This window comes from Gadus chalcogrammus, chromosome 19 (assembly GCF_026213295.1).
Source record: "Gadus chalcogrammus isolate NIFS_2021 chromosome 19, NIFS_Gcha_1.0, whole genome shotgun sequence".
NCBI classification, from domain to species: domain Eukaryota; kingdom Metazoa; phylum Chordata; class Actinopteri; order Gadiformes; family Gadidae; genus Gadus; species Gadus chalcogrammus.
This window is the reverse complement of record NC_079430.1, coordinates 10,757,052-10,772,935: the sequence shown is the minus strand read 5'-3', so window position 1 is coordinate 10,772,935 and position 15,884 is coordinate 10,757,052.

Below are 15,884 nucleotides of genomic sequence, written 5' to 3'. Positions count from 1 at the left end.
TTACTCCCTATGTTTTAATGGATAAATATCGACTGCGTTACCCCTTATGTTTTTTTCATGAGGACCAATAAAAAACGACAGTCTTTCCCCTTATATTTTATTTGACTAAGACAACAGTGTTACCCCTTATGTTTTTTTTCATGACGAACAATAAAAAACAACAGTGTTACCCCTTATGTTTTTTTTCGTGACGACCAATAACAAACAACAGTGTTACCCCTTATGTTTTTTTTTCATGACGACCAATAGAAAAATGACAGTGTTACCCCTTGTGTTTTTTTTCATGACGACCAAAGCAAACAACAATGTTACCCCTTATGTTTTTTTTCATGACGACCGATAAAAAACAACAGCGTTACCCCTTATGTTTTTTTTCATGACGACCAATAAAAACAACAGTGTTACCCCCTATGTTTTATTTGACAAAGACAACAGTGTTATCCCTTATGTTTTTTTTCATGACGACCAATAAAAAACAACAGTGTTACCCCTTATGTTTTTTTTCATGACGACCAATAAAAACAACAGTGTTACCCCTTATGTTTTATTTGACAAAGACAACAGTGTTACCCCTTATGTTTTTTTTCATGACGACCAATAAAAAACAACAGTGTTACCCCTTATGTTTTTTTTCATGACGACCAATAAAAAACAACAGTGTTACCCCTTATGTTTTTTTTCATGATGACCAATAAAAACAACTGTGTTACCCCTTATGTTTTTTTTCATGACGACCAATAGAAAACTACAGTGTTACCCCTTACGTTTTTTTTCATGTCGACCAATAAAAAAACAGTGTAACCCCTTATGTTTTTTTTTCATGACGTCCAATAAAAAACCACAGGGTTACCCCTTATGTTTTTTTTGATGTCGACCAATAAAAAACATCAGTGTTACCCCTTATGTTTTTTTTCATGATGACCAAAGTAAAACAACAGTGTTACCCCTTATGTTTTTTTTCATGACGACCAATAAAAACAACAGTGTTACCCCTTATATTTTTTTCATGACGACCAATAAAAAACAACAGTGTTAACCCTTATGTTTTTTTTCATGACGACCAATAAAAACAACAGTGTTACCCCTTATGTTTTTTTTCATGACGACCAATAAAAAACGACAGTGTTACCCCTTATGTTTTTTTTCATGTCGACTAATATAAAACCACAGTGTTACCCCTTATGTTTTTTTTCATGACGACCAATAAAAACAACAGTGTTACCCCTTATGTTTTATTTGACAAAGACAACAGTGTTACACCTTATGTTTTTTTTCATGACGACCAATAAAAAACAACAGCGTTACCCCTTATCTTTTTTTTCATGACGACTATTAAAAAACAACAGTGTTACCCCTTATGTTTTTTTTCATGCCGACCAATAAAAACAACAGTGTCATGTTTTTTTTCGTGAAGACCAATAAAAAACGATAGTGTTACCCCTCATGTTTTTTTTCATGACGACCAATAAAAAACCACAGGGTTACCCCTTATTTATTTTTTCATGACGACCAATAAAAAACAACAGTGTTACCCCTTATGTTCTTTTTCATGACGACCAATAAAAAACGACAGTGTTACCCCTTATGTTTTTTCTCATGTTGACCAATAAAAAACAACAGTGTTACCCCTTATGTTTTTTTTCATGACAACCAATAATAAACAACAGTGTTACCCCTTATGTTTTTTTTCATGACGACCAATAAAAAACGACAGTGTTACCCCTTATGTTTTTTTTCATGTCGACTAATATAAAACCACAGTGTTACCCCTTATGTTTTTTTTCATGACGACCAATAAAAACAACAGTGTTACCCCTTATGTTTTATTTGACAAAGACAACAGTGTTACCCCTTATGTTTTTTTTCATGACGACCAATAAAAAACAACAGTGTTACCCCTTATGTTTTTTTTCATGACGACCAAAGCAAACAACAGTGTTACCCCTTATGTTTTTTTTCATGACGACCAATAAAAAACAACAGTGTTACCCCCTATGTTTTTTTTCATGACGACCAATAAAAAACAACAGTGTTACCCCTTATGTTTTTTTTCATGACGACCAATAAAAAACAATAGTGTTTCCCCTTATGTTTTTTTTCATGACGACCAATAAAAACATCAGTGTTACCCCTTAGGTTTTTTTTCATGACGACCAATAAAAAACCACAGTGTTACCCCTTATGTTTTTTTTTTCATGACGACCGATAAAAAACAACAGTGTTACCCCTTATGATTTTTTTCATGACGACCAATAAAAAACAACAGTGTTACCCCTTATGTTTTTTTTCGTGTCGACCAATAAAAAACAACAGTGTTACCCCTTATGTTTTTTTTTATGACGACCAATAAAAACAACAGTGTTAACCCTTATGTTTTATTTGACAGAGACAACAGTGTTACCCCTTATGTTTTTTTTCACGACGTCCAATAAAAAACAGTGTTACCCCTTATGTTTTTTTTCATGACGACCAATAAAAAACAACAGTGTTACCCCTTATGTTTTTTTTCATGTCGACCAATAAAAAACAACAGTGTTACCCCTTATGTTTTTTTTCATGTCGACCAATAAAAACAACAATGTTACCCCTTATGTTCTTTTTCATGACGACCAATAAAAAACGACAGTGTTACCCCTTATGTTTTTTCTCATGTTGACCAATAAAAAACAACAGTGTTACCCCTTATGTTTTTTTTCATGACAACCAATAATAAACAACAGTGTTACCCCTTATGTTTTTTTTCATGACGACCAATAAAAAACAACAGTGTTACCCCTTATGTTTTTTTTCATGTTGACCAATAAAAAACAACAGTGTTACCCCTTATGTTTTTTTTCATGACGACCAATAAAAAACCACAGTGTTACCCCTTATGTTTTTTTTCATGACGGCCAATAAAAAACAACAGTGTTACCCCTTATATTTTATTTGACAAAGACAACAGTGTTACCCCTTATGTTTTATTTCATGACGACCAATAAAAAACAACAGTGTTATCCCTTATGATTTTTTTTTATGACGACCAAAGAAAAACGACAGCGTCACCCTTCATGTATCATTTGATAAAAACGACAGTGTTACTCCCTATGTTTTAATGGATAAATATCGACTGCGTTACCCCTTATGTTTTTTTCATGAGGACCAATAAAAAACGACAGTCTTTCCCCTTATATTTTATTTGACTAAGACAACAGTGTTACCCCTTATGTTTTTTTTCATGACGAACAATAAAAAACAACAGTGTTACCCCTTATGTTTTTTTTCGTGACGACCAATAACAAACAACAGTGTTACCCCTTATGTTTTTTTTTCATGACGACCAATAGAAAAATGACAGTGTTACCCCTTGTGTTTTTTTTCATGACGACCAAAGCAAACAACAATGTTACCCCTTATGTTTTTTTTCATGACGACCGATAAAAAACAACAGCGTTACCCCTTATGTTTTTTTTCATGACTACCAATAAAAACAACAGTGTTACCCCTTATGTTTTATTTGACAAAGACAACAGTGTTATCCCTTATGTTTTTTTTCATGACGACCAATAAAAAACAACAGTGTTACCCCTTATGTTTTTTTTCGTGTCGACCAATAAAAAACAACAGTGTTACCCCTTATGTTTTTTTTTATGACGACCAATAAAAACAACAGTGTTAACCCTTATGTTTTATTTGACAGAGACAACAGTGTTACCCCTTATGTTTTTTTTCACGACGTCCAATAAAAAACAGTGTTACCCCTTATGTTTTTTTTCATGACGACCAATAAAAACAACAGTGTTACCCCTTATGTTTTATTTGACAAAGACAACAGTGTTACCCCTTATGTTTTTTTTCATGACGACCAATAAAAAACAACAGTGTTACCCCTTATGTTTTTTTTCATGACGACCAATAAAAAACAACAGTGTAACCCCTTATGTTTTTTTTCATGACGACCAATAAAAAACAACAGCGTTACCCCTTATCTTTTTTTTCATGACGACCATTAAAAAACAACAGTGTTACCCCTTATGTTTTTTTTCATGCCGACCAATAAAAACAACAGTGTCATGTTTTTTTTCGTGAAGACCAATAAAAAACGATAGTGTTACCCCTCATGTTTTTTTTCATGACGACCAATAAAAAACCACAGGGTTACCCCTTATTTATTTTTTCATGACGACCAATAAAAAACAACAGTGTTACCCCTTATGTTCTTTTTCATGACGACCAATAAAAAACGAAAGTGTTACCCCTTATGTTTTTTCTCATGTTGACCAATAAAAAACAACAGTGTTACCCCTTATGTTTTTTTTCATGACAACCAATAATAAACAACAGTGTTACCCCTTATGTTTTTTTTCATGACGACCAATAAAAAACGACAGTGTTACCCCTTATGTTTTTTTTCATGTCGACTAATATAAAACCACAGTGTTACCCCTTATGTTTTTTTTCATGACGACCAATAAAAACAACAGTGTTACCCCTTATGTTTTATTTGACAAAGACAACAGTGTTACCCCTTATGTTTTTTTTCATGACGACCAATAAAAAACAACAGTGTTACCCCTTATGTTTTTTTTCATGACGACCAAAGCAAACAACAGTGTTACCCCTTATGTTTTTTTTCATGACGACCAATAAAAAACAACAGTGTTACCCCCTATGTTTTTTTTCATGACGACCAATAAAAAACAACAGTGTTACCCCTTATGTTTTTTTTCATGACGACCAATAAAAAACAATAGTGTTTCCCCTTATGTTTTTTTTCATGACGACCAATAAAAACATCAGTGTTACCCCTTAGGTTTTTTTTCATGACGACCAATAAAAAACCACAGTGTTACCCCTTATGTTTTTTTTTCATGACGACCGATAAAAAACAACAGTGTTACCCCTAATGATTTTTTTCATGAAGACCAATAAAAAACAACAGTGTTACCCCTTATGTTTTTTTTCGTGTCGACCAATAAAAAACAACAGTGTTACCCCTTATGTTTTTTTTCGTGACGACCAATAACAAACAACAGTGTTACCCCTTATGTTTTTTTTTCATGACGACCAATAGAAAAATGACAGTGTTACCCCTTATGTTTTTTTTCGTTTCGACCAATAAAAAACAACAGTGTTACCCCTTATGTTTTTTTTTATGACGACCAATAAAAACAACAGTGTTAACCCTTATGTTTTATTTGACAGAGACAACAGTGTTACCCCTTATGTTTTTTTTTTCACGACGTCCAATAAAAAACAGTGTTACCCCTTATGTTTTTTTTCATGACGACCAATAAAAAACAACAGTGTTACCCCTTATGTTTTTTTTCATGTCGACCAATAAAAAACAACAGTGTTACCCCTTATGTTTTTTTTCATGTCGACCAATAAAAACAACAATGTTACCCCTTATGTTCTTTTTCATGACGACCAATAAAAAACGACAGTGTTACCCCTTATGTTTTTTCTCATGTTGACCAATAAAAAACAACAGTGTTACCCCTTATGTTTTTTTTCATGACAACCAATAATAAACAACAGTGTTACCCCTTATGTTTTTTTTCATGACGACCAATAAAAAACAACAGTGTTACCCCTTATGTTTTTTTTCATGTTGACCAATAAAAAACAACAGTGTTACCCCTTATGTTTTTTTTTCATGACGACCAATAAAAAACGACAGTGTTACCCCTTATGTTTTTTTTCATGTTGAACATTAAAAAACAACAGTGTTGCCTCTTATGTTTTTTTTCATGTCGACCAATAAAAAACAACAGTGTTACCCCTTATGTTTTTTTTCATGACGACCAATAAAAAACAACAGTGTTACCCCTTATGTTTTTTTTCATGTCGACCAATAAAAAACAACAGTGTTACCCCTCATGTTTTTTTTCATGTCGACCAATAAAAAACAACAGTGTTACCCCTTATGTTTTTTTTCATGACGACCAATAAAAAACAACAGTGTTACCCCTTATGTTTTTCTTCATGACGACCAATAAAAACAACAGTGTTTCCCCTTATGTTTTATTTGACAGAGACAACAGTGTTACCCCTTATGTTTTTTTTCATGACGTCCAATAAAAAACAACAGTGTTACCCCTTATGTTTTTTTTCATGACGACCAATAAAAAACAACAGTGTTACCCCTTATGTTTTTTTTCATGACGACCAATAAAAAACAGTGTTACCCGTTATGTTTTTTTTCATGACGACCAATAAAAAACCACAGTGTTACCCCTTATGTTTTTTTTCATGTCGACCAATAAAAAACAACAGTGTTACCCCTTATGTTTTTTTTCATATCGAGCAATAAAAAACGACAGTGTTACCCCTTATGTTTTTTTTCATGACGACTAATAAAAAACCACAGTGTTACCCCTTATGTTTTTTTTCATGACGACCAATAAAAAACAACAGTGTTACCCCTTATGCTTTTTTTCATGACGACCAATAAAAAACGACAGTGTTACCCCCTATGTGTTTTTTCCTGACGACCAATAAAAACATCAGTGTTACCCATTAGCTTTTTTTTCATTACGACCAATAAAAACCAGTGTTACCCCTTATGTTTTTTTTCATGTTGAACAATAAAAAACGACAGTGTTACCCCTTATGTTTTTTTTCATGACGACGAATAAAAACAACAGTGTTACCCCTTATGTTTTTTTCAAAACGGCCAGGAAAAAACGACAGTGTTACCCCTTATGTTTTTTTCAAAACGGCCAGAAAAAAACGACAGTGTTACCCCTTATGTTTTTTTTCATGACGACCAATAAAAAACAACAGTGTTACCCCTTATGTTTTTTTTCATGACGACCAATAAAAAACAACAGTGTTACCCCTTATGTTTTTTTTCATGACGACCAATAAAAACATCAGTGTTACCCCTTAGGTTTTTTTTCATGACGACCAATAAAAAACCACAGTGTTACCCCTTATGTTTTTTTTTCATGACGACCGATAAAAAACAACAGTGTTATCCCTTATGTTTTTTTCAAAACGGCCAGAAAAAAAAACGACAGTGTTACCCCTGATGTTTTTTTCAAAACGGCCAGAAAAAAACGACAGTGTTACCCCTTATGTTTTTTTTCATGACGACCAATAAAAAACCACAGTGTTACCCCTTATGTTTTTTTCATGACGGCCAATAAAAAACAACAGTGTTACCCCTTATATTTTATTTGACAAAGACAACAGTGTTACCCCTTATGTTTTATTTCATGACGACCAATAAAAAACAACAGTGTTATCCCTTATGATTTTTTTTTATGACGACCAAAGAAAAACGACAGCGTCACCCTTCATGTATCATTTGATAAAAACGACAGTGTTACTCCCTATGTTTTAATGGATAAATATCGACTGCGTTACCCCTTATGTTTTTTTCATGAGGACCAATAAAAAACGACAGTCTTTCCCCTTATATTTTATTTGACTAAGACAACAGTGTTACCCCTTATGTTTTTTTTCATGACGAACAATAAAAAACAACAGTGTTACCCCTTATGTTTTTTTTCGTGACGACCAATAACAAACAACAGTGTTACCCCTTATGTTTTTTTTTCATGACGACCAATAGAAAAATGACAGTGTTACCCCTTGTGTTTTTTTTCATGACGACCAAAGCAAACAACAATGTTACCCCTTATGTTTTTTTTCATGACGACCGATAAAAAACAACAGCGTTACCCCTTATGTTTTTTTTCATGACTACCAATAAAAACAACAGTGTTACCCCTTATGTTTTATTTGACAAAGACAACAGTGTTATCCCTTATGTTTTTTTTCATGACGACCAATAAAAAACAACAGTGTTACCCCTTATGTTTTTTTTCGTGTCGACCAATAAAAAACAACAGTGTTACCCCTTATGTTTTTTTTTATGACGACCAATAAAAACAACAGTGTTAACCCTTATGTTTTATTTGACAGAGACAACAGTGTTACCCCTTATGTTTTTTTTCACGACGTCCAATAAAAAACAGTGTTACCCCTTATGTTTTTTTTCATGACGACCAATAAAAACAACAGTGTTACCCCTTATGTTTTATTTGACAAAGACAACAGTGTTACCCCTTATGTTTTTTTTCATGACGACCAATAAAAAACAACAGTGTTACCCCTTATGTTTTTTTCATGACGACCAATAAAAAACAACAGTGTAACCCCTTATGTTTTTTTTCATGACGACCAATAAAAAACAACAGCGTTACCCCTTATCTTTTTTTTCATGACGACCATTAAAAAACAACAGTGTTACCCCTTATGTTTTTTTTCATGCCGACCAATAAAAACAACAGTGTCATGTTTTTTTTCGTGAAGACCAATAAAAAACGATAGTGTTACCCCTCATGTTTTTTTTCATGACGACCAATAAAAAACCACAGGGTTACCCCTTATTTATTTTTTCATGACGACCAATAAAAAACAACAGTGTTACCCCTTATGTTCTTTTTCATGACGACCAATAAAAAACGAAAGTGTTACCCCTTATGTTTTTTCTCATGTTGACCAATAAAAAACAACAGTGTTACCCCTTATGTTTTTTTTCATGACAACCAATAATAAACAACAGTGTTACCCCTTATGTTTTTTTTCATGACGACCAATAAAAAACGACAGTGTTACCCCTTATGTTTTTTTTCATGTCGACTAATATAAAACCACAGTGTTACCCCTTATGTTTTTTTTCATGACGACCAATAAAAACAACAGTGTTACCCCTTATGTTTTATTTGACAAAGACAACAGTGTTACCCCTTATGTTTTTTTTCATGACGACCAATAAAAAACAACAGTGTTACCCCTTATGTTTTTTTTCATGACGACCAAAGCAAACAACAGTGTTACCCCTTATGTTTTTTTTCATGACGACCAATAAAAAACAACAGTGTTACCCCCTATGTTTTTTTTCATGACGACCAATAAAAAACAACAGTGTTACCCCTTATGTTTTTTTTCATGACGACCAATAAAAAACAATAGTGTTTCCCCTTATGTTTTTTTTCATGACGACCAATAAAAACATCAGTGTTACCCCTTAGGTTTTTTTTCATGACGACCAATAAAAAACCACAGTGTTACCCCTTATGTTTTTTTTTCATGACGACCGATAAAAAACAACAGTGTTACCCCTAATGATTTTTTTCATGAAGACCAATAAAAAACAACAGTGTTACCCCTTATGTTTTTTTTCGTGTCGACCAATAAAAAACAACAGTGTTACCCCTTATGTTTTTTTTCGTGACGACCAATAACAAACAACAGTGTTACCCCTTATGTTTTTTTTTCATGACGACCAATAGAAAAATGACAGTGTTACCCCTTATGTTTTTTTTCGTTTCGACCAATAAAAAACAACAGTGTTACCCCTTATGTTTTTTTTTATGACGACCAATAAAAACAACAGTGTTAACCCTTATGTTTTATTTGACAGAGACAACAGTGTTACCCCTTATGTTTTTTTTTTCACGACGTCCAATAAAAAACAGTGTTACCCCTTATGTTTTTTTTCATGACGACCAATAAAAAACAACAGTGTTACCCCTTATGTTTTTTTTCATGTCGACCAATAAAAAACAACAGTGTTACCCCTTATGTTTTTTTTCATGTCGACCAATAAAAACAACAATGTTACCCCTTATGTTCTTTTTCATGACGACCAATAAAAAACGACAGTGTTACCCCTTATGTTTTTTCTCATGTTGACCAATAAAAAACAACAGTGTTACCCCTTATGTTTTTTTTCATGACAACCAATAATAAACAACAGTGTTACCCCTTATGTTTTTTTTCATGACGACCAATAAAAAACAACAGTGTTACCCCTTATGTTTTTTTTCATGTTGACCAATAAAAAACAACAGTGTTACCCCTTATGTTTTTTTTTCATGACGACCAATAAAAAACGACAGTGTTACCCCTTATGTTTTTTTTCATGTTGAACATTAAAAACAACAGTGTTGCCTCTTATGTTTTTTTTCATGTCGACCAATAAAAAACAACAGTGTTACCCCTTATGTTTTTTTTCATGACGACCAATAAAAAACAACAGTGTTACCCCTTATGTTTTTTTTCATGTCGACCAATAAAAAACAACAGTGTTACCCCTCATGTTTTTTTTCATGTCGACCAATAAAAAACAACAGTGTTACCCCTTATGTTTTTTTTCATGACGACCAATAAAAAACAACAGTGTTACCCCTTATGTTTTTCTTCATGACGACCAATAAAAACAACAGTGTTTCCCCTTATGTTTTATTTGACAGAGACAACAGTGTTACCCCTTATGTTTTTTTTCATGACGTCCAATAAAAAACAACAGTGTTACCCCTTATGTTTTTTTTCATGACGACCAATAAAAAACAACAGTGTTACCCCTTATGTTTTTTTTCATGACGACCAATAAAAAACAGTGTTACCCGTTATGTTTTTTTTCATGACGACCAATAAAAAACCACTGTGTTACCCCTTATGTTTTTTTTCATGTCGACCAATAAAAAACAACAGTGTTACCCCTTATGTTTTTTTTCATATCGAGCAATAAAAAACGACAGTGTTACCCCTTATGTTTTTTTTCATGACGACTAATAAAAAACCACAGTGTTACCCCTTATGTTTTTTTTCATGACGACCAATAAAAAACAACAGTGTTACCCCTTATGCTTTTTTTCATGACGACCAATAAAAAACGACAGTGTTACCCCCTATGTGTTTTTTCCTGACGACCAATAAAAACATCAGTGTTACCCATTAGCTTTTTTTTCATTACGACCAATAAAAACCAGTGTTACCCCTTATGTTTTTTTTCATGTTGAACAATAAAAAACGACAGTGTTACCCCTTATGTTTTTTTTCATGACGACGAATAAAAACAACAGTGTTACCCCTTATGTTTTTTTCAAAACGGCCAGGAAAAAACGACAGTGTTACCCCTTATGTTTTTTTCAAAACGGCCAGAAAAAAACGACAGTGTTACCCCTTATGTTTTTTTTCATGACGACCAATAAAAAACAACAGTGTTACCCCTTATGTTTTTTTTCATGACGACCAATAAAAAACAACAGTGTTACCCCTTATGTTTTTTTTCATGACGACCAATAAAAACATCAGTGTTACCCCTTAGGTTTTTTTTCATGACGACCAATAAAAAACCACAGTGTTACCCCTTATGTTTTTTTTTCATGACGACCGATAAAAAACAACAGTGTTATCCCTTATGTTTTTTTCAAAACGGCCAGAAAAAAAAACGACAGTGTTACCCCTGATGTTTTTTTCAAAACGGCCAGAAAAAAACGACAGTGTTACCCCTTATGTTTTTTTCAAAACGGCCAGGAAAAAACGACAGTATTACCCCTTATGTTTTTTTCAAAACGGCCAGAAAAAAACGACAATGTTACCCCTTATGTTTTTTTCAAAACGGCCAGAAAAAAACGACAGTGTTACCCCTTATGTTTTTTTCAAATGACACTGCTACACCTGGGGATTGATCAGGCAACCTGTCACTTACAAGACCACTGCTTTACCTCCTAAGCTAAGCCGACCCTTACTAAACTTTTCAAATTGACATATAAATAGACAGTGTAACCCCTCATTTTTTTTTAAAACGACAGTGTTACCCCTTATGTTATTTTCAAAACGGCCAGAAAAAAACGAGTGTTACCCCTTATGTTTTTCTCAAATACGGCCAGAAAAAAACGACAGTGTTACCCCTTAGGTTTTTTTTCATGACGACCAATAAAAAAACACAGTGTTACCCCTTATGTTTTTTTTTCATGACGACCGACAAAAAACAACAGTCTTACCCCTTATGTTTTTTTCAAAAAGGCCAAAAAAAAACGACAGTGTTACCCCTTACGTTTTTTTCAAAACGGCCAGAAAAAAACGACAGTGTTTCCCCTTACGTTTTTTTCAAAAAGGCCAGAAAAAAACGACAGTGTTACCCCTTATGTTTTTTTCAAATACGGCCAGAAAAAAACGACAGTGTTACCCCTTATGTTTTTTTCAAATACGGCCAGAAAAAAACGACAGTGTTACCCCTTATGTTTTTTTCAAAACGGCCAGAAAAAACGACAGTGTTACCCCTTATGTTTTTTTCAAAACGGCCAGAAAAAAACGACAGTGTTACCCCTTATGTTTTTTTTCATGGCGACCAATAAAAACAACAGTGTTACCCCTTATGTTTTTTTTCATGACGACCAATAAAAAACAACAGTGTTACCCCTTATGTTTTTTTTCATGACGACCAATAAAAAACAACAGTGTTACCCCTATGTTTTTTTTCATGACGACCAATAAAAAACAACAGTGTTTCCCCTTATGTTTTTTTTCATGACGACCAATAAAAACATCAGTGTTACCCCTTAGGTTTTTTTTCATGACGACCAATAAAATACCACAGTGTTACCCCTTATGTTTTTTTTTCATGACGACCGATAAAAAACAACAGTGTTATCCCTTATGTTTTTTTCAAAACGGCCAGAAAAAAACGACAGTGTTACCCCTTATGTTTTTTTCAAAACGGCCAGAAAAAAACGACACTGTTACCCCTTACGTTTTTTTCAAAACGGCCAGAAAAAAACGACAGTGTTACCCCTTATGTTTTTTTCAAAACGGCCAGAAAAAAACGACAGTGTTACCCCTTATGTTTTTTTCAAAACGGCCAGAAAAAACCGACAGTGTTACCCCTTACGTTTTTTTCAAAACGGCCAGAAATAAACAACGAGTTACCCATTATGTTTTTTTCAAATGACACTGCTACACCTGGGGATTGAACACGCAACCTGTCATTTACAGAAAACTGCTCTACCTCCTAAGCTAAGCCGACCCTTACAAACCTTTTCAAATTGAAATATAAATAGACAGTGTAACCCCTCATTTTTTTTAAAACGACAGTGTTACCCCTTATGTTTTTTTCAAAACGGCCAGGAAAAAACGACAGTGTTACCCCTTATGTTTTTTTCAAAACGGCCAGAAAAAAACGACAGTGTTACCCCTTATGTTTTTTTTCACGACGACCAATAAAAAACAACAGTGTTACCCCTTATGTTTTTTTTCATGACGACCAATAAAAAACAAGTGTTACCCCTTATGTTTTTTTTCATGACGACCAATAAAAAACAACAGTGTTTCCCCTTATGTTTTTTTTCATGACGACCAATAAAAACATCAGTGTTACCCCATAGGTTTTTTTTCATGACGACCAATAAAAAACCACAGTGTTACCCCTTATGTTTTTTTTTCATGACGACCGATAAAAAACAACAGTGTTACCCCTTATGATTTTTTTCATGACGACCAATAAAAAACAACAGTGTTACCCCTTATGTTTTTTTTCGTGTCGACCAATAAAAAACCACAGTGTTACCCCTTATGTTTTTTTTCATGACGACCAATAAAAAACAACAGTGTTACCCCTTATGTTTTTTTTCATGACGACCAATAAAAACAACAGTGTTAACCATTATGTTTTATTTGACAGAGACAACAGTGTTACCCCTTATGTTTTTTTTCACGACGTCCAATAAAAAACAGTGTTACCTCTTATGTTTTTTTTCATGACGACCAATAAAAAACCACAGTGTTACCCCTTATGTTTTTTTTCATGTCGACCAATAAAAAACAACAGTGTTATCCCTTATGTTTTTTTCAAAACGGCCAGAAGAAAAAGACAGTGTTACCCCTTATGTTTTTTTCAAAACGGCCAGAACAAAACGACAGTGTTACCCCTTATGTTTTTTTTCATGACGACCAATAAAAACAACAGTGTTACCCCTTATGTTTTTTTTCATGACGACCAATAAAAAACAACAGTGTTACCCCTTATGTTTTTTTCAAAACGGCCAGAAAAAAACAACAGTGTTACCCCTTATGTTTTTTTTCATGACGACCAATAAAAACAACAGTGTTACCCCTTATGGTTTTTTTCATGACGACCAATAAAAAACAACAGTGTTACCCCTTATGTTTTTTTCAAAACGGCCAGAAAAAAACGACAGTGTTACCCCTTATGTTTTTTTCAAAACGGCCAGAAAAAACCGACAGTGTTACCCCTTACGTTTTTTTCAAAACGGCCAGATATAAACGACAGAGTTACCCATTAAGTTTGTTTCGAATGACACTGCTACACCTGGGGATTGAACACGCAACCTGTCACTTACAAGACCACTGCTCTACCTCCTAAGCTAAGCCGACCCTTACAAACCTTTTCAAATTGAAATATAAATAGACAGTGTAACCCCTCATTTTTTTTAAAACGACAGTGTTACCCCTTATGTTTTTTTCAAAACGGCCAGGAAAAAACAACAGTGTTACCCCTTATGTTTTTTTCAAAACGGCCAGAAAAAAACGACAGTGTTACCCCTTATGTTTTTTTTTCATGACGACCAATAAAAAACAACAGTGTTACCCCTTATGTTTTTTTTCATGACGACCAATAAAAAACAACAGTGTTACCCCTTATGTTTTTTTTCATGACGACCAATAAAAAACAACAGTGTTTCCCCTTATGTTTTTTTTCATGACGACCAATAAAAACATCAGTGTTACCCCTTAGGTTTTTTTTCATGACGACCAATAAAAAACCACAGTGTTACCCCTTATGTTTTTTTTTCATGACGACCGATAAAAAACAACAGTGTTACCCCTTATGATTTTTTTCATGACGACCAATAAAAAACAACAGTGTTACCCCTTATGTTTTTTTTCGTGTCGACCAATAAAAAACCACAGTGTTACCCCTTATGTTTTTTTTCATGACGACCAATAAAAAACAACATTGTTACCCCTTATGTTTTTTTTCATGACGACCAATAAAAACAACAGTGTTAACCATTATGTTTTATTTGACAGAGACAACAGTGTTACCCCTTATGTTTTTTTTCACGACGTCCAATAAAAAACAGTGTTACCTCTTATGTTTTTTTTCATGACGACCAATAAAAAACCAGTGTTACCCCTTATGTTTTTTTTCATGTCGACCAATAAAAAACAACAGTGTTATCCCTTATGTTTTTTTCAAAACGGCCAGAAGAAAAAGACAGTGTTACCCCTTATGTTTTTTTCAAAACGGCCAGAACAAAACGACAGTGTTACCCCTTATGTTTTTTTTCATGACGACCAATAAAAACAACAGTGTTACCCCTTATGTTTTTTTTCATGACGACCAATAAAAAACAACAGTGTTACCCCTTATGTTTTTTTTCATGACGACCAATAAAAACATCAGTGTTTCCCCTTATGTTTTTTTCAAAACGGCCAGAAAAAAACGACAGTGTTACCCCTTATGTTTTTTTCAAAACGGCCAGAAAAAAACAACAGTGTTACCCCTTATGTTTTTTTTCATGACGACCAATAAAAACAACAGTGTTACCCCTTATGGTTTTTTTCATGACGACCAATAAAAAACAACAGTGTTACCCCTTATGTTTTTTTTCATGACGACCAATAAAAAACAACAGTGTTACCCCTTATGTTTTTTTTCATGACGACCAATAAAAACAACAGTGTTAACCATTATGTTTTATTTGACAGAGACAACAGTGTTACCCCTTATGTTTTTTTTCACGACGTCCAATAAAAAACAGTGTTACCCCTTATGTTTTTTTTCATGACGACCAATAAAAACATCAGTGTTTCCCCTTATGTTTTTTTCAAAACGGCCAGAAAAAAACGACAGTGTTACCCCTTATGTTTTTTTCAAAACGGCCAGAAAAAAACAACAGTGTTACCCCTTATGTTTTTTTCAAAACGGCCAGAAAAAAACGACAGTGTTACCCCTTACGTTTTTTTCAAAACGGCCAGAAAAAAACGACAGTGTTTCCCCTTACGTTTTTTTCAAAAAGGCCAGAAAAAAACGACAGTGTTACCCCTGATGTTTTTTTCAAAACGGCCAGAAAAAAACG